The following is a 23,107-nucleotide window of genomic DNA, read 5'->3' on the forward strand; positions in this document are numbered from 1 at the left end:
GAGGGGAAGAGAGAGACAGAGAGGAAGGAGAGGGGGAGGGGTGGAGAAGCAGATGGGTGCTTCTCCTGTGTGCCCTGGCCGGGAATTGAACCCAGGACTCCTGCACGCCAGGCCGACGCTCTACCACTGAGCCAACTGGCCAGGGCCGAGAATTGAGGCTTTTGAATCTAGAAAAGGATGATAGCACCAAAGTTTATTTTCTAAAATTTTTTTTATTAATTTTAGAGAGAGATAAAACATTGATTTGTTGTTTCACTTATTTGCACATTTATTGGTTGATTCTTGTATGTGCTTTGACTGCAACCTTGGTATATCGATTGGGATGACTTTCTCTACTGAGCTACCCAGCCAGGGTCCTTATTTTCTTTGCTTCCTTCTAACCCCGATTCACTCACCCCTTTATGTTCAGGCATAAATGGAAAGACTGCTAGAGAAATTTCAGTGTTGGAAATGGAATGGGCAGCCCTGTCCTCTCTGGGTCCTGCCTCTCTGAGTTTATCATCTCTGCTGCTCAGGATTGAGTTACTTCTCACCTGTCTGAGAGAGCCAGCTGTGAGGGTGCTGGTGGTGAGAGGGGCGGTGGGTTTTGTTGGCTCTGAGTAAAGTGCCCAAAGGGAAGTGGCAGGGATCAAGTTAAAAAGACAACATTGAGTAACAACCAGAAATTATTGTTTTATTTAAATCTCATTCAATGAAAATAAAACAGCTTTTTTTTCCCCTTTCAACCTCAAAACGCACATCTGTTTGGTGAACCCACATGGGTTTCAAAACCAGTGATATTCAGACTTCTTTTTACCTGAAAAACACCCAGGGTCAGATGTCTACATAGCTTTGCTGGGAGAAGTTGAGTCCTGGGAAGCTGTAGACACCAAAGGAGAAACCGTGGAATGATACATATTTTGCCACAATAAGAAAAATCTGTGAGGCAAAGAACGCCATGGGGCCTGCCACACCTGGGACCCCCTCCCAGCCCCTGAGAGAGGTAACATTTTGTCAGGGGGAGAATTGGGGTACTTTAACTTTCTCTGTTCCCCAGGGATTTATTTCTCCTCAGCCTTTTTTCTTTTTCTGAATTTTACATTCTTTCCCCGAGATCCCATTTTCTGCTGCCACCAGTTAGTTGGAGAAATAAGGGGGGTGGGGGCTATCCAATTCTGCCTCTCTCATTTAGAAACTGAATTTATTTATTCATGGACACCTATCTTTTGAGGGTCCATTTTGTTCTAGGCACTGTTGTAAATGCTGGGACTGTAGAGATAACTGAGACAGCAGGGCCATTGTAGCATGGAGCTTAAAGTATAGTGGGGAGCAGTCTATAAACAAGTAAACAAGTCAGTAATAAATGAGATAAAGATTGTGGATGTGAGCTACGGAGGAAATGGTGACGTAACAGAGAGCCACAGGAACTTGAAAACTGTTTTCAAAAGAAGAGCTAGAGACGGCCTCTCTGAGAATATGACATTTGAGCTGCAAGTTCAAGGACAAGAAGAACCCATGACTATATAGCTTTGGGGGAGGTACACTCCTGGAAGAGGAAACAGCAAAGCCCTTAAAGTGGGAACAGGAGCTTGGCATATTGGAAGAACAGCAAGTCATCGTCATTAGAATACAGGGAGCTCCTGGGTGTAGGGTATGAGATGCTGGTAGAGGATAGTTCAGGCAGAGCCTTTGGCCGTGGTTGGCTGAGAGGAGCATCGAATTTGATTGTCTGAGAAGACTCAAGAAAAAACATGGGCAAATAGAAAGGATCTGGAATGGGGATAGGCACACAGCCAATTAGTAAGGGAAGTTGAATAAATATTCAGTTCTGCTGTTTCTTGGGATCAAGCAAATACATGTTTTTAAAATTTTTGTAGCTTTGAAGTTAGTGGTGTGTCGTGAGTAGAATGCTTACTTTATTCTAGGCGGTGTGTTGCACTAGGCATTTTCACTTGCATCATTTTAGTGAAGTCTCACACCAGTCTGTGAGTGAGTTTGTTGATGTTCTGATGCCTACAGAGGAGACACTCATTCTAAGTCTGTGCGACCCCAAAGGATGTGCTGTTTGCACACCTCCACTCTGATGTCTGCCTAAGGTAGTTAAGGACCATTTTTTCCTGTCATGTTCTCCTTTCTCACTGTTGGAAGCTGGGGTGGCTTTTGGATATTTGTGGAGTTGCATGAGTTTTTTTCAGCTTTCTCTGAAAGGAGTACCTGGTTAAATATTGGGAATGCCAGCCCGTATCAAACACAGGAGGACTGCTGTGTGCAGCAGGACCTGAAACAAGTTAGCCGGAATCACTTCTCTTTAGCTGGGCAGAAAGAGTGATGATTGTTCTTGTTAATACTCCATAAGTTGTTAGATATCTTAGATTATGATTCTTCCTATTTAGGTAAGAAGATGGAATTTGTTTTTTGGAAAATTTTTTTGTCAGTAAACCACCATTTATAAACAAACTCTGATTTCCAGCTTGACAGGCCTCTTTTAGAGTTTCCAAGTTTGTTGGAAATGTTCGAGGAAAGAAGTGTATCAGGCCACACACAACTTTTCACTGGCTGGGAATGGAACGTCGACTAATTTCCATTGGTGGATACTTCTTTTTCAATGGGCTGATCCTGTTTGAATTCTATAAATTAAGGGTTAGGATTCCAAAATAAAAACGCATAGGGTGTTTATAAATGCTCATTCCTTGGTGTTCCTGAAATCTGTGTCCCGCCCAGTCAGCCTATTTGGGTGAATAGTTTGTGACGGGGATAGCAGAGTGAGATTGAATTTTAGATTTCGCACAGATTCCTGACACACAGAATTTCTTTTGTAAGTCGTAGGTTCTCCTTTCCCTTCTTCCCTATTCCTGTCTGTTTTAGTACCTACTTTGCTACTAGAGGGAAAGATACATGGTTAGGAAAGATTCCTTAGTGTTTTTTTAGCACTGATTCACTTAGCGGGCTATAGATGGTCACCCGCCATGAGTGGGGACACACAGGTGAGATAGGGGCTGAGGCTGAAGTGATTGGTCAAGGTCAGATCTTGAAGGGCTTAAAGGTTCTAGGAATTGGGGGATGGTGGTTCTTCTGAAAGCAGAAAAGGAACACAATTGAATTTGGTTGGTAGAAAAAACTTATGTGACCATGCAGAAGATAGAATTGGAGTGGGAGGAAACTTGTTTATCTTATTGGGGTAACTAAGAGTTGTTATTCCAGTCCCTTAAACTTAAGGGAAGTCTGGGGGGTCTGAAGTTCAGGTTATGGAGCTCTCTGGAGCAGGCCAGTGGCAGTTTGCAGACTTGAATGTGCTCCAAACTCACCTAGAGAGCTTGTTTCCAATTCAGTAGTTCTGAAATGGGGCCTGAGAACTTGCATTTTAACAAGCTTCTAAAAGCGCCTACTGCTGTTAGAGGTTGAGAACTGCCACTTAAGAGGCTTGCTCAGGTCCAAATGAGGGTGTGAGGGCCAGATACTAATTGGTATGCCTTCTTTCATTAACCTAGAGTTTCATGTCTATACTGTACTTTTAGCATTTCTAGGGTGGCCTACCTTGTAACCTCAACAGAACTGCCCCCAGGTCACAGTGACTCTCCTCATGATACCCATATCACTTCTGGATGAGGCTTCCAACTGTGTGCTTATCTCTAAACAGCTGCTTGATTGATTTTTAAAACATGCCCATCTGGACACTTGATTCTGTTATGCCAGGATAAGCCCCCTTCGCGCCCTCCCCCTTTCCTTCAGCACGACCTTCTGGTTGGCAGACATATTCTGGGACAGCAGGCAGGCTCAGCATAGTGTGTTCTGTTGATTAGCCAGGTTTACACAAGACATGCCTGGGAGATTATCTCTTTAGCTCCGGAGTTCAATTTCAAGGGCAAAGTCCAGTGCTGGCAACTGACAGGCTGAGGACACCTGGAAGAGAGGATTTTGCTGGGCTTTCACTGATCCAGGCCGCAGTGCCTCTTCCCATGGAGGCAGGTTTTCTGCTAGTCTGCTGCCCAGCAGGGAATCTGGGGATGCCTCTCCTGGAGCAGCATGGCTCCAGGCACTGCGCCTTGCTGTTGACTTCAGGACCTGTGGCTTCAGGTGACACACTTGAGTTAGTAAATATAAGCTGACTTTCTTAACATTGGCATTTCTTGAGTCCTCGTCTGTGCTTGCTTCTCTCCTTGGGGAAAGAGGATCTTCATTTCTCCTCTGGGTCTGTAATGTTTGGATTTCCCCTAAGGCTCTCTAGCCTCTTCTTCAGCATCCCTGGTTAGTTCAGCACAATTGTAGAATTCTGTTTTGGTGAGGGAAGGGATAGGAAAGGTTACCTGCCCCAGCACTCACTGCCCAATCTTTTTCCATATCCCTGCACACACGGAAAGGGATCATTTTAGTAAGGCAGAGGCTACTGGTCGGACTGAGCCCCAGTGCTGCCCCAGGGCTGGAAGCGGTCACTGTCTGCACAGCTCTAACCCATTCTTGGCATAGTGGTTGGGAACTCCGATCCAGTCCGATGTTCCTCAGTGTTTAGAGGCGAGAAAACTGAGTGCCCAAGGTGGCAAAGGCAGGACCAAGGCTCAGGTCTTTTCACATCTGCTGATTCAGGGCAGCATATTGCTGTTTGCATAATGCACAGACTGTGATGTGTTAACAATTTCAGATTAGCCAGCACTCAGGAAACAGTCTGGGGTACATTTTTATTTTAGATTCTTTTCTTTTCTTCTTTCTTTCTTTCTTTCTTTCTTTCTTTCTTTCTTTCTTTCTTTCTTTCTTTCTTTCTTTCTTTCTTTCTAATAACAAAAAGCAATACATTTGTTTCAAAAATGTTTACAAAATAGAAAAATATTGTCAGAATACAAGCCTCTCCTATAAACCCATGCCCCAGAATTGTAGTCATTGTTAAGAATTGGGGAACAATAGATAATTTATTTTCTACACTAGATTTTATATATATATATATTTTTTAATTTTTTTAAGAAAAGAAGATTATCCTCTGATGAAAAAATGAAAAATAAAAGTGTTGATGAGGATGTGAAGAGATTAGAACCCTCATACATTGCCAGTGGAAATGTAGATGGTGCAGCTGTTGTGGAACCAAATTTTTTTGGTTTCTCAAAAAGCTAAAACTTGCCATATGGTTCAGCAATTCCACTTATCTAGGTGTAAACCCAGAATAATTGAAAACAGGGGCTCAGATACTTGTGTGCCAATGTTCATAGCAGAGTTATTCTCAGTAGCCAAAAGGTGGAAACAAGCCACGTGTTCATTTACAGATGAACGAATAAACAAAATGTGGTATATGCCAGGATTATGCAGCCGTAAAAAGGGGTGAAGTTCTCACATGTGCTACAGTGTGGATGAACCCTGAGATGATCGTGTTAAGTGAAATAAGCCAGACACAAAAGGACAAATATTGTGTGATTCTGCTTATTTGAAATATCTATAATAGGCAAATTCATAGAGACAGAAAGTAGATTAGAGGTTACTAGGAGTTTAGGGAGAGAGGAGAATGGGGACTTATTGCTCAAGGGTCATAGAGTTTCTTTTCATGATGAAAAGGTTTTGAAAATAGTGGTGATGATTGCACAACATTGTGAATGCCACTGAATTATAAACATAAAAGTGCTTAAAATGGCAAAATTTTTGTGTATTTTACCACTTTAAAAATGGTTCTATTCTCCTGAAAAATTTTCACTTGGTAATTTACCTCGGCTACTTTTCCATGTCAGCACATTATTTTTAAGGGCAGCATTGTGTTTCTTCAGGTGGATGTATCATATTTTAATTAAGCTTTATTGATAGACATTTGAGGTGTTTCCAATTTTTTTTTTTTTAGAAGCAATACTACAATAAACAGCAGTATACAGCTGGCTTTGCCCTTGTATGACCTTAGGCAGAATTCCTAGAAGGGAAGATTTGCTGATCAAAGGGTGTTAGGCTCATTTAAAATGTTAATAAATATTGCCAAACTGCTTTCCAAAGAAGTTGCATCCATTTACTTATTATCAACAGTATATAAAGGTGCCTCTTTTCACCACACCCTTGGCGATGTGGGTGCCATTCATCTTTGCCAATCTGATAGATGAGAAAGGATTTATTATTGTTTAATGTAACAGGATTTCTTTAATTATTACTAAAATTGAATACCCTTCACGCTCACTGGAAGTTGTGCTTATTTTTATGTGAATTTTCTGTTCAAATATTTTGTTCTTTTTTTTTTTTTTTTGTATTTTTCTGAAGTTGGAAACGGGGAAGCAGACAAGACTCCCGCATGCGCCCGACCGGGATCCACCCGGCATGCCCACCAGAGGGCGATGCTCTGCCCATCCGGGGCATCGCTCTGCTGCAACCAGAGCCATTCTAGCGCCTGAGGCAGAGGCCATGGAGCCATCCCTAGCGCCCAGGCAAACTTTGCTCCAATGGAGCCTTGGCTGTGGGAGGGGAAGAGAGAGACAGAGAGGAAGGAGAGGGGGAGGGGTGGAGAAGCAGATGGGCGCTTCTCCTGTGTGCCCTGGCCTGGAATCAAACCCAGGACTTCTGCATGCCAGGCCGACGCTCTACCACTGAGCTAACCGGCCAGGGCCTTTGTTCATTTTTCTGTTATTTTTTTTTCTCATAGGGTTTATAAGGACTTTTGTGTAGATATTACATTAGCACTGTCTGCCTTATTGTTTGTTGATATTTTTACCTCCAGTTTGTTTCTTTTTAATTTTTGACTTTGTTTATGCTAATTGTTCCCTTTTCACATGTTTTAAACTTTTATGTAGGCAAATATAGGATATTGAAAATCATGACTCCCTCAACCCCCATGTCATACTTTGAAAATTTTTCTTCACTCATCAGAATTATAAAAATACTTCCATGTTTTTATGGTTTCAGTTTTTCCATTTAAACTATAAGTTTGTACTTGATAAAAACCCAAAATAAGCTTTTTCCTATTAATCTGCTCTTTACACAAAATTTGTCAAGTCCACTTTAGTGCTTTCAGTGAATGAGGCTATCTATATTCAAACTCTAGTTATACTTCTTACTTAGTATGTACCATAACCATTTGTAGAGGAACATTTCTGACTCAGTTTACCAGAAAAGCCTTTAGTGAGAGAGGCGGATCGAGAAATTGCGCCCACATCTCTGTCCCCATCCTGTTTCTTTTTTGTTTGCTTGTTTGCTGTCAATATTATACAGTACAGCCAGATTCCTTTAATTAATATTTAGGGAGCATTGCATCAATCCTCTTCTGAAAAATTTCACTTTGACACACTAGACCTGGATATTGTGACATCAAAGCCTCTCTTTCAGATTATACAAGGTTTGACGCAGTGGGAGCCGGGAGGCGTTTGCGTGTTAAAGATGCATGGTTTGGTGCGGAGGAGAGTCGAGGCCACCGTCTGATGGGGTGGGTAGTAAGGCCCAGGAAGGTGGGATTCTGGGGAAGGGAAGAAGTGGGAAGAAATTTATTAATCTGTTTAGAAGATAGATCAAGGAAGAAGTTTGAAGTGAGAGAAGGAAGAGAAATAATATTTATTGAAGCTTATGCCCCAGATATTGAACTAGTAGGTCCCACCTAATAGTATTTAAAAAGTCAGCTTTTAATGCTGGGTCAACCGAGGGTTGCTGCTCCTAAGGATTGTGAACCTGAAAGAGAAAGCATTATTCAAGGGTCAGATTAAGTCAAGTCCTGGAACCCAAAGTTAGGGTTTGAGAGGCTGAGGCAAGTAGCATTGACCCGACATTCTTCCTGTCCCTGTCAGCTCAGAGTTTAAACCAAAATGGTTTTTTAAAAGCAGATATAGGCTAAATAAGGAAACAGAAGGGGAAACTACTTCAGATCAGCAAGCATTCATTAGGCCCCTTGTAGAACCAGCTGTAGACAGAAATATAATTGCTGCCCTGAAGAATTAATAGTGTAGTGGACAAGACATATAAAGGGTGAGTATTCTGTAGTGTGTGATTTATGCCTCTGTATAGGCGGTCTGGGAGGACAGGATTAATTCAGTCGCTGGTGGGAAGAGTGGAAAAGATGAGGTTTCACACAGGACATGGTGCTGGTTCAGATTTTGAAAGAGGAATAGATTTTTTTTTTTAAAGTTGGACCTTTCGACGACTATGAATAGTTATTTAAAAATTGTTTTATTCAGTGATTTTAGGCGGGGGGGGGGGAGAGGTTGAGAGAGAGAGAGAGAGAGAGAGAGAGAGAAAGAAAGAGAGAGACCGATCTGTTCCTGTCTGTGGCCTGGCCTGACCGGGGATTGAACTGGCAACCTCTGTAGTTAAGGATGACACTAACTGACAGCTGTCCAACTAGGGCATGAATAGTTACTTTCCAAGTGGACAAGGCAAGGAGGGGCACTCCGGGTAGAGGGATCAGCATGTGCAAAGACGGGAGTGCAGCAGGTGGGCAGAGTTAGGCGCACTCAGCCCGTTTGTCGCTGTGCCGTATGCAGCCGTGCAGAGTGAGCAGTGTCGAGATGAGACTGCAGAGGCCCGTGTCAGGGCTGTGGTGACCGCTGTTCTGCACACCACACCATCCCTACACATGGTGGAAGCTTAAACAACAACAAGTGTATTATTATTTCTCATGGTTTGGGGCGTCTTGCTCTTGCTTGGAGTCTTCTCATGTAGCTTTAGTCAGGGCTGGGGCTGGGCTCAGCCGAAGTCTGAACTGGGAAAATAGGGTGGGGGCTCAGCTCTATCGCTTTCTCTCCACCCCCATTGATGCAATGCTCCCTAAATATTAATTAAAGGAATCTGGCTGTACTGTATAATATTGACAGCAAGCAAGCAAACAAAAAAGAAACAGGATGGGGACAGAGATGTGGGCGCAATTTCTTGATCCGCCTCATTACCCCATCATTACTCCCTGTGGTCCCTCCAGCCTGGTGGCCCCAGGGGTAGTTAGATTTCTTACCAGGTGGCTCAGAACCTGAAAGCCAGTGCCTTTGAGAGCCTGGCAGAGGGGGCATTGCCTTGATCTAACCTCATCTTGGAAGTCAAGCGCCTTCTGTTCCTTGAGGTAGTTACAGGGGCTTTCTAGTTCAAGGAGAAAAACATCAACTTATTTTGAAATGACCACATTTGTACAGAGAAACTTGAATTTGATGCCACTGGGCTGTTTTCCCCAGATTTAATTCATTGCTTACCATCTTCACAAATCACCATGGCCTCTTACTACCTGAACTATTATTTACATGATGTTTATTTATTTGTTTGTTTTTTAGAGAAGAGAGAGAGACACACACAGAGGAAGAGACAGAGAGAGGAGAGGGGAGGAACAGGAAGCATCAACTCCCATATGTGCCTTGACCAGGCAAGCCCAGGGTTTTGAATCAGCGACCTCAGTGTTCCAGGTCGATGCTTGATTCACTGCGCCACCACAGGCCGGGCTTACATGATGTTTAAATCAGCTCACTCTTAAATTTACTTTAAAAGGAAACGTTATCACGCTTTCTTAAAGTGCAAAATCAATATGATTTACTATACACAGAAAATAACTTTTAAAGTAATTATAATGAAAACAAAAAAGCATTTTAAAATTTTAGCTACCTATGAAAGTCTTCTGTCTCTTAAGAGATTATCCAGTATTAAAGACAGCAGCAAATGTAGACTTTCTTCATAATCTAGTGAGAAGTAAAAAATGTATGACTCAGTCACCTTGTGACTTCATGCCATTGAATGCTGTGTGACATGACGTTGAGTGCCTGTCATGCAGTCCCTTCTCACATTTTGGGAAGCACTGCTGTGGGCACAGGAGCTGCTAGAAGGATTTGAGCCCTGGTGTTACCTGATTTAATCTGCAAGGTCACTTTGGCTAAAGTATAGAGAGCAGATCTGAAGAAAGTAAAAGTAGAAACAGGAAGATGGGTTTTAAGTTGATTGCAGTGAGTCAAGCTATCGATACTAAAATCTGAGGGAAGAGTGGCAGGGGAACGGAGGAGGTGAACACGAGACCTTAAGGAAGTGGAATTTGTAGGGCTTGATGACAGATTGAACCAGAGTAAGGAGAACGACACGTCTGGGACGACCTGTAGAAACTGGGGTGACTTTGTGGAAAAAGTACAGGAGGGGAAAGTATTTGTTAGGGGTGAAGTGGGAAATGATGGATTCGGTTTAAGGCATTCCTTTTTTCTTAAAATTTTCAACGTAAATTTATTTGCCATGTAGATTTATCTGATTGTTTCTTTGGAATATTGAATATTGTTTAGCTTCTTCCTCTTTTGTATTTTCTGTAAACTACAAATTAGATATAGGCTTGATTAGATTTAGATATAAAAGTTTTGAGGGGAAAAAAAACCCTTTCTGATGCAGCAGATCAGAGGCACATAACGTCTGGTTTTCCCACTATCATTGATGCTAGGTTTGGTCACTACTTAAGGTAGGGCCAGCCAAATTTCTTTATTGTTAAATTATAGTTTTCATTTTATAACTAGCAGATCATCTGTGGGTGACCTTTGGCACTCTCCCCATTAATCTTTCACTTAAGTGGTTTCATTTTTTTTTAAACTACTATGGAAGATGTCAAACATACACAAAATTATACAGAATAGAAGATGAACACCCATATATCCATCATCCAGCCTCAGTCAGCTGTTTCAACACATGGACTAGCTTGTTTCATCTTCATCCTTGTCCATACCCCTTTTTGTCCACTGCATTTTTGGAAGCAAAAAAAAAGAAAAATTATACCATTTTTATCCATAAATAGTTCAGGAATGTATCTCCAAAAGGTCTTCAGACATGTTTTAGATGTGTTGATTTCTGATCAGCAATTTTTAGCTGCTTTCACTGGGAATGGAGTAGACTGATGATTGAGCTGCTCCAGAATGTGGGCTTTACACGTAGGTCCAGGTGAAGGAGAAAGGGGCTAGGGATTTGGGGGGGTGTTGGATCATGGATCCTTGCCTGGAAGGACAGAAAGGTGGTGGCTGATGTAAACTAGGAAAGAGAGACTTGAGCAAGGTCAAAGAGCAGCTGTTGGGTAGTAAAAAGGTCAAGAGCTAGGAAGGGAAACTGTGGTCAGGGGGTAGGGTTTTTTAGGACAAGATTGAGATACGTAGTGTCAGGCAATGACAGAGCGCAGAGTTTGTTCATGGGTATGGGTGACTAAAGTAACATTGAAGTCAGGGTGTCAGTCGTGAGACAAGAGTTTTGAATGAATCCCTCCATGTAGGTATTAGAGTTGCCAGGACGAAGAGAGAGCTGTCAGGGAGAGCCTGATGTATGATGTATGTTAGGAGGAGGTGGTGTGGTGTGTGCACCTGTGAAGAGTGAAGATGTGGGTGGTTGCTGTACAGCAGAGCTGCAGCGCTGGTGGGGGCAGGCAAGGTGAGGAAAACACCAAGCACTTTCAACAGCTTTTAAGCCTGTTGTGCTCGAGTAGACATTGCTGTCCACTGGTTGGGGTGGGAAGAAACTAATGGGGAAGGGGATTAATACAGGACAGGAAAAGAATTGTGATATGCGGATGGGGTTGAAGCAGGAGCCCTCTAGAGGAGACACACTTGATCACCTAAGTAGTGCCAATGTTAGGGGAATTGGCCAGTGAGTCCCTGCTTGCTTTTTTTAAAAATTGAGTTTAGAGAGAGGAAGGGTATCTCCCTTCCTCCCTCCCTCCCGTCCTCTTTTTTCCCTCTCTCCCAGCTCTCTCCTGGGTCATTGTCATCAAACCTATAGGAAAGAAACATATTGTAGGTTTCAAAGTTCTGAAGAACTTTGAGCTAAAGACGTGGATTTGTGGAGGAGCCAGAAGTGAAAACTTAAAATGAAAATCCCTCCTCCTGTGACATCTCTCTAAATAATACTTCTAGGATGATTATCACCGAAGGAGAAGAGGTTAAAGGGGAGTTGGGAGAAAAGAAGGCCAAATGGCTTAACACCAGCATCTCCTTGATTCCAAAGCGAAACAAGCTGTGCCCAGTAGAGTCTGGAAGTGGGATGATTTCTCACTATCTTGCCAAACATTTATGTTAAAGGGAGTGACTGACCCATAGACTTACATGGTTTTATGAGGTTTAATGTTGAGAGAAAAGTGTTTCTGTGAGGCTGTGTTTGGAGTGCATTTCCTGCTGACTTTGCTGGTGTGTGTGTGCATGTAAGCAGAAATGTCAGCTCTCATGGACACAGACGACAGTTTGGTGATTGCCGGGGGGAGGAGGTGTAGGAAGATGGGCGGGATAAATGGTGATGGATGGAGACTTGACTAGGGGGTGAACACACAACACAGTGTACAGATGATGTGTTATAGAATTGTGCACTTGAAACCTGTATGATTTTGTTAACCAGCATCATCCCTATAAATTCAACAAAAAAGGAAAAAAAATGTCAGCTCTGCTTTATGCATCTCTTCCTGGAGGATAATGATAGTAATTTATACATGAATAATAACTTACAACATATAAAATATTTTTACATACATTATTTCATAGGTTTTATATTCTATCCTTTCAGACGAGGAACTGAGGTGGCTGGCTACAGAAGACATAATAAAGACAGCATCTTTCTGTACTTAGTAGCAGTAGGAAGTTCAAAGTCCGACATAGTGTGGATTCTGGCTTCTCCTTTTACTAGCTGTATGACCTTTGGTTTTAGTTTTCTTATTTGGTAAAATAGAATTGCTAGCATTTACCTCATATGATAGTTTTAGAGTATTAAATGAATTAACATAATTAACACCTGGGAACAATGCTTGGCACACAGTAGTAACTGGCAAAGAGAGGCCGTAATCATGTTAATAACATAGAAACAGATCATCAACACCAAAGACAAGAAGAGCATGCGAGTGTCCTGATCTGGTTAATTAAGGTGGCTTCTATGAATGGCCTTGGACTTTGTGTTCCTTGGTAGTCGTGGAAACTGACCTTCTGATGCCTTACCTTTAGGCAGAAGAAAACATACTATTTTCTCAAGGCTGACAAATTTTGTTTGTCAGTTTTATATTTTAATGAGATTTTTTTTTTTTTTTTTTTTTTTTTATAGAGGCAGAGATAGACAGGGACAGACAGACAGGAACAGAGAGAGATGAGAAGCATCAATCATCAGTTTCTCATTGCGCGTTGCGACTTCTTAGTTGTTCATTGATTGCTTTCTCACATGTGCCTTGACCGTGGGCCTTCAGCAGACCGAGTAACCCCCTGCTGGAGCCAGCGACCTTGGGTCCAAGCTGGTGAGCTCTTTGCTCAAGCCAGATGAGCCCGCGCTCAAGCTGGCGACCTCGGGGACTCGAACCTGGGTCCTTCTGCATCCCAGTCTGACGCTCTATCCACTGCGCCACCACCTGGTCAGGCTGATATTTCTTATATGTATATCTTTGTTGGATATGTTGAATTATATAGTAGATAATAATCTACCACTTTTTAATCAAGAGTTATATTTTTTTTTTCTTGTTTTTACAACCAGGACATTTCTTTACTATTTTTTACAGCAAATGCTCATGAGATTTAGATTTCCTGTAGCTCTCTTGCGGTGACTACGAATAAAGTACAAATGTATTACATGAAATTGCAACTCAGTGAAAACCACCCTGTAAGGAGCTGAGCTAATGATGTGTCTATATAACTTTCTAGTGTCCTGATAGAAAAATAGAGCTGAAAATACCCGGGAGCATGTAGAGTCATCATACCCCTTAGATGGATTTATTTATTTATATTTAGAAATTAAATTTAATGGGGTGACATTGGTCCACAAGAACACATAGGTTTCAGGTGAACATCTCTATAGCATTTGAACTGTTCATTGTATTATGTGCCCATCACCCAAAATCACATCTTTGTCGGCCACTGTATTTTTGTCCCTCTTTACTCCCCTCCTCCCAACACCCCATCTGATAACCACTTCACTTTTGTCTATTTCCATGAGTCTCTGTTTTACATTCTATTTATGTGTGGAATCATATAGTTCTTAGTTTTTTCTGGTTTAGTTATTTCACTTAGCATAATATGCTCCAGGTCCATTCATGTTGTTGTAAATGAGGATATATCATCATTTCTTATGGCTGAGTAGTATTCCATTGTATATATGTACCTCATCTTTATCCAATCCCCTAAGATGATCTTCTTTAAATATCACTTTTTTTTAGTTGGGAGTTTGTAAGAATTGTACAGCAGTCAATTCTGAAATCCTGAGTTCTATGTGCTCTACTCCATAATCTGTATTTCCAACTAAGGGCACATCCACAGGCTTTGGAAAACCAATGGAAGGACTAACTTTCTAGGAGAAAGTCAGAGCCCTGTAACTTGTGTTCTTGCCTGTATTAAGATTAAACTATTATGGACTGGCCTGGCCTGTGATGGTGCAGTGGATAGAGCATCGGGCTGGAATACTGAAGTTGCTGGTTCGAAACCCTGGGCTTGTCCGGTCAAGTCACATACTTCAAGCAAGCAATGAATAGCTAAAGTGAAGCAACTATGAGTTGATGCTTCTTGCTCCCTCCACTCCTCTCTCTGTAAAATCAATAAATAAAATCTTTAAAACTAATTTCAGATTTTGTTTAATTGTTAAAATAGTCCTGGGAAGGAAGGAGACTGACCAAGTGTTTCATTCCCTTTGAAGTACCAGACATTGGACTTTTCGTTCGTTTACAGATGGGAGGCTGACTTAGTGTGGAGAGAGATCCGGTGAACGAGTCCCATGTACTCCTCCCCACTCTTCTATCTCTTGGGTCATAAATGCCAAGCCGGGATTGCGCTTTGCTTTATCTGGGTGACTGCTTCTGATCTGGAAATGACCATCATCGCGTCTAGATAATACCAGTCCTGGGAAAATGCTGAATGGCGCTATATCACAAGCAAATCATGGGATTATAGTGACCCAGAGGGAGAGCCTATTTGGGAGCTGGTGACTTTTCCAGAAGATGAGAAACATCCATAGGACAGGGAGGTAATGCAGAAGTGTCCCTTGCTCTCTGTCATCCTTGCTTGTCAGAGGCAGGTAGAATGAGGGGAATTTGAGCCACCTACCTTTTCCTCTTTGTAGTAGTGATCTTAGAAAACAGGAAAAGCTGCCATGAGCACAATTAACAGTTAATGTAAAGAAAAACTGATAGTGGTTTTTCACTGACACAGGACAAATTCAGGCTCTGGGGCCTGGGATGAAGCTGACTGCTTGTGGAAATGCAGGTAGCTCTCCTTGGGCAAGAATCCCAGTCTGAAGGTACAAAGAGTGGCTTACTTTCAGTAGATGCCCATGGAATCTCAGATGGTGTACTTTCCTATGATCTCTTAACAACTGTCAGCCCTCTGGGGCTTGTGTAATAGGGGGAACCATGCCCAGAAGGGAGATACACATTTGTATTGATTTGTGTATGCCGTACAGCCAGTGCTTTCTGGGTTGGTTTCAGGTTTTAGACGTTTCACAGGTTTGCCTGTATGCAAGGCTTGCATGTGACTACCACCTTGCTCTGCCAGCCCTCTTTTCTCACTTTCCCTAACCTTTATTTTACTAATTCTAGAGAAATAGAATTGCTGGTTGCGTAGCTGAGACCAAGGCCACCATGAGACCATTTCTTTTGTTGCCTCAGTCACCTTCTTCATCACAGATACTTAAGTCGTGACTGGCGTTTCCTTAGGGTTTCTGAAAGTTTATGAGGGGAGAGGGGGAGGGGACCGTCTGGCCTGAAAAGCTAACTCCCTTTGAGGCTGTTCTTGTGATGGGCTTTACCCCAGGAAGCTTAACCGAGTCTGCTTCCTGTTCCTGAAGCTACAGAAAGGAACTGTTCTCCAGGGTAGGTTCAGCATGTGAAATGGAGTATGAATTGTTATTAACGTTTTGTGTGGATTGTAGGAACTATGTAGTTCTAACTCATACTCTGCCCGTCAGTCGGGGATACCTGTCCCCAGCTGACCTCCTCCCTCTCTCTGGCTGCCTTCGTGTTGTTCTTGAAGATTCTCACCCCAGGTGAGAACCTCCGTGCCCTGCTCGCCCTCTCGTTTTTGTAGAGCTACTGTTACTTTTCTGTCTACAATCTCTCTTTTTCGCTAACTTCTTGCATTATTCCAGGGCAAAGCCTTCTGCTGTTGGCAGACCAGCTCGCCCTTATTTCCTGTTTCTATTCTTTTGTGCAAAATTAACTTTTTTGATTTTTCTTTAAAAAAAAATTTTTTTTTTTAAATTTTTATTTAGACAGTTAATTTTAACAGGGTGACATTGATCAATTAGAGTACATAGATTCAGAGAAAACATCTCCAGATGATTTTGACATTTGATTATATTTGTATACCCATCACTCAAAGTCAAATTGTCCTCCATCACCTTTTATTTGGCTTTCTTTGTGCCCCTCCCCTCCCCCCACCACCTTTTCTCACCTCCCTTCCCCTCCCCTGGTAACCACTGAACTCTTATCTATGTTCATGAGTCTCAATTTTGTGTCCCACCTATGTATGGAATCATACAATTCTTAGTTTTTTTTCTGATTTACTTATTTCACTCAGTATAATGTTATCAGGGTCCATCCATGTTGTCATAAATGATTCTATGTAATTATTTCTTATGGCTGAGTAGTATTCCATAGTATATATGTACCACATCTTCTTTATCCAATCCTCTATTGAAGGGCTTTTTGGTTGTTTCCATGTCTTGGCCACTGTGAACAATGCTGTGATGAACATGGGGGTGCCTGTGTTTTTATGTACCAATGTTTTTGAGTTATGGGGGTATATTCCCAGTAGAGATATTGCTGGGTCATATGGTAGTTCTATTCTTAATTTTTTGAGGAACCACCATACTTTCTTCCATAAAGGAGGTACTACTTTACATTCCCACCAACAGTGAATGAAGGTTCCTTTTTCTCTACAGCCTCTCCAACACTTGTTGTTATTACCTGTCTTGTTGATACTAGCTAATCTAACAGGTGTGAGGTGGTATCTCATTGTAGTTTTGATTTGCATTTCTCTAATAGCTAGTGAAGATGAGCATCTTTTCATATATCTATTGGCCATTTGTATTTCTTCCTGGGAGAAGTGTCTATTCTTTGTATATTTTGTATATTAAGCTCTTATCTGAGCTGTTGTTTGAAAATATCATCTCCCATTTAGTTGGCCTGACTGGGAATTGAACCCGGGACATCCATACGCTGAGCTGATGCTCTCTACACTGAGACAATTGGCCAGGGCCAAAAAATATTTTTAATATGAGATAGAACTAAAGCTTTCCCCAATCCTTTTCCTCCTGCAGTTGATCTGGTATATTACCATGTTTATCTTATTCTTTTATATACATGTAATTCCATAACGAATGTATAGTACTATGTATTTCAAAATTTCATACATGTGACACCATTCTTGCATGCAGCCTTTTGCAGTTTGAATTGTTTGACTCGATGTCGTTTTTGAAAAGTAAGCATGTGTAAAACCATTCAATTTAATTGGTCTATGTTGCACCATTATATGATAGTGAGAGATGGTTAAAGTATTTCTGCTTTTTGTGTATTAAAAACAATGCTGTGATGAACATCCTTGTACAAGGACATGCAGGAGTTTATGTACATTAGATACGTATAGTGGGGTGCATGTCCACTGTTTTTCTTCGTTATACCAGGTTGCTCTCTATAATGCTATACCAGCAGTGCATACGGGTTTTCCTTTCCCCCAATTTTTGCTAACACTTAAGTGACTTCACATTTTTCAGTATTTTCCAATCTGATGAATATGAAATAATATCTCATTGCTTTAATTTGCATTTTTCTGATTTACCAGAAACCTTGAGCATGATTTCACCTGTGATTGAATATTTGGGATTCCTTTTCTTTGAATTGTCTGTTTATTCTTTTACATGTTTTTCAGTTTTGTTTTGTTTTGTTTTTATCTTTTTTCCTATTGTTTTTTAAAGTTAATGTACTCGAATTTTAAATCATTTGTCAGTTATATGCTTTGCAGTTATTTTCTTCCTGTCTGTGGCTTGTCTTTTAAAAGTTGTGCTGGTTTATTGAGAACTGAAGGATCGATAAAGAGCTTCCCAGATAAGAAAAAGCTAAGGGAGTTCATCACCACCAAACCAGTATTATATGAAATATTAAAGGGTCTTCTTTAAAAAGAAGGGGGGAAAAGATAAAAAATATGAACAATAAAATGGCAATAAATACAGACTATCAAAAATAGAAACTAAAAAAACAAAGTATAAATGAACAGCAAAGCAGAAACAGACTCATAGATACAGAGAACGTTTTGCTGGTTGCCAGATGGGAGGGGGGTTGGGGAGAAGGGAGAAAAAGGTGAAGGGAGTAAGAAGTACAAATTGGTTGTTACAGTGTAGTCACAGGGATGGAAAGTACAGCCTAGGGAATATATATAGCCAATAATATTGTAATAAAGTACAAAGGGTGTCAGATGGGTGTGAGATTTATTGGGAGAATCACTTAGTAAGTTATGTATTGTCTAATCCCTGGAGTATACACCTGAAACTAATATAATAATTTCAACTGTAATCGAAAAATAAAATGATTTTAAAATGGAAAAAAATGTTGTGCTGGTTTATAGTTACCTCCACCAGTGTGTAAGAATGCCCCAGCCCTGGCAGGTAGGCTCAGCGGCAGTGCGAAAGCCCGGCGTGCGCAAGTCCCTGGTTCGATTCCCGGTCAGGGCACACAGGAGAAGCTCCCGTCTGCTTCTCCACCCCTCCCCCTCTCCTTCCTCTCTGTCTCTCTCTTCCCCTCCTGCGGCCAAGGCTCCATTGGAGCAGGGTTGGCCCAGGTGTTAGAATGGCTCTGGCCACAAGGGAGCAATGCCCCAGGTGGGCAGAGCATCGCCTGTTGGTGGGCATGCTGGGTGGATCCCGGTCAGATGCATGTGGGAGTCTGTGTGACTGCCTCCCCGCTTCTAACTTTGGAAAAATGCAAAAAAAGAAAGGAAGGAAGGAAGGAAGGGAGGGAGGGAGAGAGAAAGAGAAAGAAAGAAAAGGATGCCCCATTTGCATGCCTTGCCTTTCTCTTGTCATAGTTTTATTATCTTGCCTGATCAGATAGACAAGAGATATTGCCCCCTGTTTTCTACCTTTTCCTTTCCTTGAATATTCCCACTTCTTTATTACATAGTTGAAACCTGGCTTTTCTGTAAAGATCTCACCTCTTTGCCACCCACATGAATGGGGCAACTTCACCTCCTCCCCCTGATTCTCTCTACTCCTTGACCTTGTTTCTCACCCTGCCTGGCAACCTTTCCCACCTGAAGTCAGTCCCTGCCTTCACATACATCTCCCTTCCCCATTCGTGGTGCTGATGCCCTCTGGACTTCCATGTTAATTGGGGCTTACAGCCTTCTTTCTGTGTGCCTTTTCGAGCATAATTAGGACTTGAGCATTTACACTGAGAATCCTTCCATGCTCTGGCCTCACAGTCTCTTAGTCTTTTCAACTCTTAGACTTCATCTTCATTCTTCTTAAGGTCTTCATAACATGGCCATACCTTTGGCCTTGTCGCTCGCAGCCTTTTCATTTTCAGGATCCTAAACTTTGAAATTCCCTTCCCTCCCCAATCTCTTGAATATTTATTTCCACCTCCTATTCCTTCCTTGTCTGCTGCAGACGCCTGGTTCTCCGGCCTTCCTGTGGTGTACGTAGCCTCTTAGCTGCCCCGGGGACTGCTCACTTATTTTGCTGTTCAGCCTGAACCTCAAAGTCAAGAATTCCAGCCAGGGACTTGATTACTCGTGCTCCCTCCTCCTCTTACGCTACCTCTGATCTTCAGTCCTGGTGAACTACACGATCAGATTTTTCTGCAGTCGTCCCTAGGTTTCTGAGTATTGCTTTGTCTTTCAGAAGCAGAAGAGTCCTGACCCATCATGTCTTTCTCGGAAAATTTTGATTTCCCAGAGAAAAGATCCTTAATTTGGCTCTACGATCTGACATTTCTTTGTCTTGCCTGTTCTCCCTTCTTCTTGGTGTACTTCCAGTGAAACTCCCAGCAGGCTGAACGTCTTGCTGTTCATGTGTCTCGTACTTTTCTGCCTCTGAGACGGTTCTTGTATCAATAGGTCCATGTGCCCGGGGTCGCCCCTTTATCCTTTTGCTCTGTGATCTTCCAGGCCCAGAGGAAGGGCACCCCTCTCTAGGAAACCTTCCGCTTCTTCAGTTGGAAGTAATCCTCTCTCCTATGTCTACAGCATTTCAGCTCTCTAATGACATTTGCAGTAGTATTTGCAGTAATCTTCCTGCTTTTGTTTATAGTCATGTGTCTATTGTGGCCACCTTCCTACCATGGAAGCTCTTTGAGGATGGACCCATGCCTGATGCATTGAGGTGTCGCAGCCAGCACGAAGCATATTAGTTCACACAAGGTTGGTGTAATGCCGGTGTTTGAGGCCAGGCAGATTCACATTGTATTCGGGCAGGTGGTAGAGGAACTGTGGAGCTGGAAAACATTAGGCCATTTCCTTTTATTAGATTCTTGCAAAGGCAGGTGAGCAAACAGGAAGGGGAAACCTCTTCTCCTGTTAGTGGGCGAGCAAACAAGCAAACCTCCCCTCATAGTGGTGGGCAAGCGACCCACCAAATGTCCCCTCACAGTGGCGAGCAAGCAATCTGCACCAAAGGAACGCACCGGCGGTAGCCTTACATAGACTATACACACGTGGCTCTGCCACATGCTCACGCACTAATCGTGCAAAGTACAAGCAAGCAAGCCTAACACAGCTGTTTTACTTACAGTTGGTGTTTGGCATGCTTTAGTTAAATGCACGCATGATTGTATGTGGGAATGGAAGGAGAGACTGTTGACCTGGCTTACCAGAGACTACTTACAATTTCATACCCCTTCCCCTACTCTAGTGAGTAAAAAACCAGACTTAGCCTGACCTAGACTAGCAGAAGAACAGACCAAACTCCAGACCCACATTGTAACTGGGAGAGCATGAAGTTTGTCCTGTTGTGGGAACAGGAACCTTGTGTGTACCAAGAGTTGCAACAGGATGCTTTTTGGGTTGAGGGAGTTAGGCTGCCTATGTTCTGTGCACTGTAGGAGAGAGGATGTCAAAGTCGTATGGGAACAGGAAACAGGAAACACTGAGAGTGCTCTTGACCGAGGGAGGAACAGAGGGACTGACTGGAGAGCAGGGTGACTCAGGTGAGGATTTTCTTTTCATCAAATCAGGGCTGTCGCTTTCCTCCTTCCCGCCCGGGCCTGAACCTCCACTGGATAAGGGAAAACACTACCGGCCTGATAGTGTGATTCTTCCTGCCCTGGGACCTTGAGCCGTAGTCTAACTCTTCATCTCAAACAGCCTCCTGTCTTATTCTGTCCAACTACTGTGTGTCTGGAAGGTCGGGCTCACACTTCCACTCCCACAGAAACCCTGTCCAGAGCGATGCTAGCCCTTGCAATCCCACCCATTGTCCTTCAGAGGACTTACAGTCAGCATCTCACATTTGAATTACTTCTTAGTGCATCTCCTTTCCCTAAGTTAGTCTGTCAGCTCCTTGATGGCAAGCATCACGTCATATCTCCTGTTTTCTCTCTCAGCGGAAACAAAGCAGTGATCAGTAATTACTATTGATTTTATTGAAGAGTCTGATACTAGAACTCGGAAGATTGTCAGCAGCAGAATAACGAGATGAGAGAGGACATAACAGTGACACTCAGCCTTGGACTGGTTCTCTCGAGTCTCTGTCTTGAGAGACAATGCCTATTTATCTGTACAACATCCTCGCATACAAGGGAGGAGGCTGGGTTTTTCGAATCCTGGTTATGAACCTCTCCCTTTCAACAGTAGTCAGCACTTGGGCAGGTGAGGGAATGAGGTGTTTGGGTGAGGCTTCCAAGGAAGAAGAGGGAGGGCTGGTGGCTGGGGCCTGCATGGCAGTGACCATGTCTGTCCCCCTAGTGCACAGAGCCGTAGGCACCCACGAGAGACTGGAACCTGACTCATCCTCCACCAGCCTCTTCCTGAGCTGGAAGCAGGATGGGGAGCAGCAAGCCAGTTGGCCGACTTGCCTTTACTGCCTTAAAGTACTTTGTTCTGTTGCTAGCAACAGACACGGGTAGTGTAAATAAAACCCAGACTCACAGGCACAGACACATGCGGAGACTGAACATTTGAGTTGTCAGGGGCGGAGGGAGGGGTTGAGGTGCAAGGGGACAGAAAATGTGGAGCTAAGTCTCTGACGATAGTGAGTGGGCCCAGGCTGTCCCTCCAGCCTTTGACCAGAGACCTCCTGTTGGGGGTGGCTGAGTTGGGGGAGCCTGGGCCAGTCGAGTAGGAGATGATCCTGTCTGGATGCCACAGCTTTCAAACACTAGCTGCTTGTTTCAGTTGGACGCAAAGCTTTGCTTATACAGACACTGCTCAAAGCTAGATGCTGGTGATGTGAAGACGGATTGCAGGTTCTTCCCTCTGTCCTGCCCTTTCTTTGAGGCTTTGCTCACGGATCCCTTGGACTGCTCATGGGTGGCGTAGGATTGATCAGCGGTAGCTGTGGCCTTTCTGGAGATCCTAACCTCTAAAAGCCCCCTGAGGGTCTGCATGTCTAAACATGTGCCTGGTGGTTTGGGTAAGCTGAAAGGTGCGAACTTCCTTCTCATGGACTGAGACTGTCAGCCTGCTGGGAGGGGAGGTGTAATGCCGGTAGCCGAGGCCAGGCAGGGCCACACTGAATTCGGGCAGACAGTAGAAAAACTGCAGAGCCAGAAAGCGTTGGTCCATTCCTGTTTAATAGATTCTTGCAATGGTGGACGAGCAAACAGGCAGGAGAAAAACCGCTTCTCAGGTGAATGAACAGCAAAATGGCCCCTCATAGTGGCAGGCAGGCAATCCACATTCCACCATTTGCCATTTGCCCTGAGTGCAAGCACGCGTAGCCTTGCATAGACTATACATGTGGTGCTGCCATGTGCTCACATACTAACCAAGCAAAGTGCTTGCAGCTGGTAAACCAGCGAGCAAGCCTAACACAGGTGTTTTCCCCACATTCCACCCATTCCACTCCTTTATGGTTGCTCGCTGCACAATCTATGCCACAGGTATCTTCTATGATTGTCCCTGTGCGAGGAATGAGGTACATTATAGAAACAAACAGATTACAGCAACAGCACAAGTTGTACAATAATTACAAAGGTGCCCTTCACAAATTTTCCCTGAGCACTCTGCCCAAGGAGTTAACTGGAGGCCCACCTCTAGCCCCCTACCCTACAATAGGCTGGGAGGTCCTAAATAGTGCAGGGCTGTGTCCATGGAAA

The 23,107-nt window shown here is 43.1% G+C and overlaps 1 protein-coding gene across 4 annotated transcripts in view; it reads left to right on the forward strand.

The window, feature by feature from the left end:
- DENND2B (DENN domain containing 2B) overlaps window positions 1–23,107 on the forward strand; it is a 179,814-nt gene that overhangs the window by 62,421 nt on the left and 94,286 nt on the right. The window contains exon 1 of one of the 4 annotated variants that reach the window (XM_066366228.1): window positions 3,843–4,053. The exons of the other annotated variants lie outside the window; for them this stretch is intronic. The gene's annotated coding sequence lies outside the window, so the exon portion shown is untranslated. Of the gene's footprint in view, window positions 1–3,842; window positions 4,054–23,107 lie in introns of those variants that run through there. 4 annotated transcript variants of the gene reach the window in all.

This window comes from Saccopteryx leptura, chromosome 1 (assembly GCF_036850995.1).
Source record: "Saccopteryx leptura isolate mSacLep1 chromosome 1, mSacLep1_pri_phased_curated, whole genome shotgun sequence".
NCBI lineage: Eukaryota > Metazoa > Chordata > Mammalia > Chiroptera > Emballonuridae > Saccopteryx > Saccopteryx leptura.